The sequence below is a fragment of the Bactrocera neohumeralis genome, unplaced genomic scaffold (genome assembly GCF_024586455.1).
Source record: "Bactrocera neohumeralis isolate Rockhampton unplaced genomic scaffold, APGP_CSIRO_Bneo_wtdbg2-racon-allhic-juicebox.fasta_v2 cluster09, whole genome shotgun sequence".
NCBI classification, from domain to species: Eukaryota; Metazoa; Arthropoda; class Insecta; order Diptera; family Tephritidae; genus Bactrocera; species Bactrocera neohumeralis.
Genome location: NW_026089622.1, coordinates 21,823,615 through 21,826,599, shown reverse-complemented (window position 1 = coordinate 21,826,599; position 2,985 = coordinate 21,823,615). Strand labels below are relative to the sequence as shown.

At 33.6% G+C, this 2,985-nt stretch overlaps 1 pseudogene; it reads right to left on the bottom strand.

Annotated features, from left to right (window-relative positions):
* Positions 1-1,760: 1,760 nt before the first annotated feature.
* On the bottom strand, positions 1,761-2,507 carry LOC126764166 (uncharacterized; annotated as a pseudogene).
* Positions 2,508-2,985: the final 478 nt, after the last annotated feature.

Below are 2,985 nucleotides of genomic sequence, written 5' to 3'. Positions count from 1 at the left end.
AAGAAGGTTAAGTTCGAAGATGGGCAAAATCGGCCCACTGCCACGCCCACAAAATGGCGGAAACCGAAAACCTATAAAGTGTCATAACTAAGCCATAAATAAATATATTAAAATGAAATTTAGCACAAAGGATTGCATTAGGGAGGGGCATATTTGGATGTAATTTTTTTTAAAGCGGGCGTGGCCCCGCCCCCTACTAAGTTTTTTGTACATATCTCGGAAACCACTGTAGCTATGTCAACAAAATTCTATAGAGTCGTTGCCTTCAGGAATTTCCATATATAGTTCACAAATGGAAGAAATCGGATAATAACCACGCCCACCTCCCATACAAAGGTTATGTTGAAAATCACTAAAAGTGCGTTAACCGACTAACAAAACACGTCAGAAACACTAAATTTTACGGAAGAAATGGCAGAAGGAAGCTGCACCCAGGCGTTTTTTAAAAATTGAAAATGGGCGTGACGCCGCCCACTTATGAACCAAAAACCATATCTCAGGAACTACTCTACCGATTTCAATAAAATTCGGTATATAATATTTTCTTAACACCCTGATGACATGTACGATGATGAATATGGTGAAATCGGTTCACAACCACGCCTTCTTCCAATATAACGCTATTTGGAATTTCATCTGATGCCTTCTCTGTATAATATATGGCCCATTCCATCAATTGGCGACATGGTTTTGTACCCGTGGTTCTCCGATTTTGTCGAAACTTTACATAGAATATCATAATATAGACCAAAATAAGAATATCTGTAAACTTTTTAGTGGTCAAAGTTGCTCCATTGTTTTTTGGCGCGGAATTCAAATTGAGATCAAACAAAAAAATGACAATTTCTTTTATTTTTTAACGACCTCAAAATTGAGTGAAAAAAATTTTGCAGTTATCCAATTTTATGTTAAAAAAATCTCAGCTTTCTGATCAAAATATTTTCAAAAACCAAAAAAATTTTCAAAATCCAAAAAAAAACATTTTTTTCCAAAAATCCCGTTTTTTGTGCTTTTCCCCCAATTTTTTTTCCAAAATTGACTTTTTCATTCGATTCCTTGTTCAATTTTACATAAGAATCAGTGTTCAAAAATATGGGACTCTGATCCCATGAACAGCAAAAAAAATTCAAATCTGTCGCTCAAAATCCGAAAAAAACAACTTTTTTCCAAAAATCCCATTTTTTGTGCTTTTCCACCAACTTTTTTTTAAAATAACACTGTCCAACAAATGAAGACTTTTTGAATGGAACAGAATAGCGACCCTATAATTCTGAAAGGGTATGTTGAGTAGATCATTTTTGTAGAACAAACTTATGGTCCAGCACGTCTGAGTTTTTTTTTTACAGTGGGTAAAAATTTTAATTTTTTGGTCGAAGGGAGCATTATACTATATGAAAAAAATGTGGTAAGTTGATGCCTGAGAGAACTCTTATGGTCAGAGTTGTATTGTGGAATTGTATGAGGATTATTTTTGTGGAAGATCTTAACCCTCTAACTGGTTTCGTTATGGGTCAATATGACCCTTTTTTCGAGAAAATCAAAAAATATCCTTTAGAAAAGGACATTTAAGGATTAAAATATTCTACGAAAATGTTTGGCGGAAAATTTCAGTGGGGGTCACCAAAGACACCATTGTTGTAAATAAAGCTCTTTACGATTGATAAAAAAAAATATAGTTTTGTTTTAATAGTGGTTTATTATAGTATGTATATTTATTTTTTTGCTTCAGCAGTAGTAGGACAATGGATTAAAGTTTAAACTTAATATGCTTTCCTGTATTTAGCTTGACGTGAATATTCCGATGTGCCAAGGTTTCTGTACAAGCCCCATACGTATTCAGCAGGCATTACACTTTGGGATTTCCCTTTGAATCTTTCTTCCAATACCTTTATATCCTGATGAAACCTTTCACCGTGTTCATCTGAAACCGCTCCAAGGTTTTCTTTAAAAAAATTGAGATGAGAGTGCAGAAAATGCAGCTTTAGTGACACTTTAACGCCAATATTGTTAAAACCGATTAGCATGCTTTCAATATTTTCTGCATAGTTTTGTGCTTTTGAGTTTCCAAGGAATTCTGATATAACCAGCTGCATAAAGTCAAATGCTGTCTTTTGCATATCCGACAGATGACCATAAAATTCTTCATCTTGTAATAATTTTCTTATATCGGGTCCAACGAGCATTCCTAGAAAAGGTAGTTTACATTAAATGAAATAAATTATTTCTTAAAACCGTATTTTACCTTCTTTTAATTTTGTTGCAGACAATCTGGGGAAAATTGTTTGAATGCGTTTGAAAGCATATCCTTGTGTATTTTAGCTTTTAATAAAATTTTTCACCACACCCAATTTAATATGCAGCGGTGGAAGTATGACCTTATCTTTTGGGACAAGAGATTCATTGATTACATTTAAGTCACCAATAATATTTTCTTTACGTTCTTCGAAATATTTAATATGATAATGGCTGCTGGTAGCACGTCAATCCCATTTGCAAAGAAAGCACATATATTTTGTGTATCCTGTATGCATTCCAGTCAATATTGCAATCATTTTAAAGTCTGCGCATACTTCCCATTTATATTTATAGTATTCAATTTTATTTAAGAGATTTGAAATATTTGCGTATGTTTCCTCCTTTTTTGTGGAATACGCAACCGGTATTGATGGATGCTGATTTCCATTGTGCAGTAAAACAGCTTTTAAGCTATGTTTTGAACTATCTATAAATAGTCGCCAAGCGGAAGAGTCCAGTGGAAGCTTTAGATATTTTAGAACCTCTGCAATACTGCAACGGTATACAAGTTCTTCTGATTTTTTAAAATAAGTTTCCAAATTGGCGTGTCTTGTTCTTGTAACTTTTACATCGGCTTTTATCAAATTCCTGTTTTTCAATCTGGAACATAATATTTCAGCTTTCTCTTTTGTTAGTCCTAAATCTCTTACAAGATCTTCACAATAAGCTTGGTCTATCAAATTAGGACAT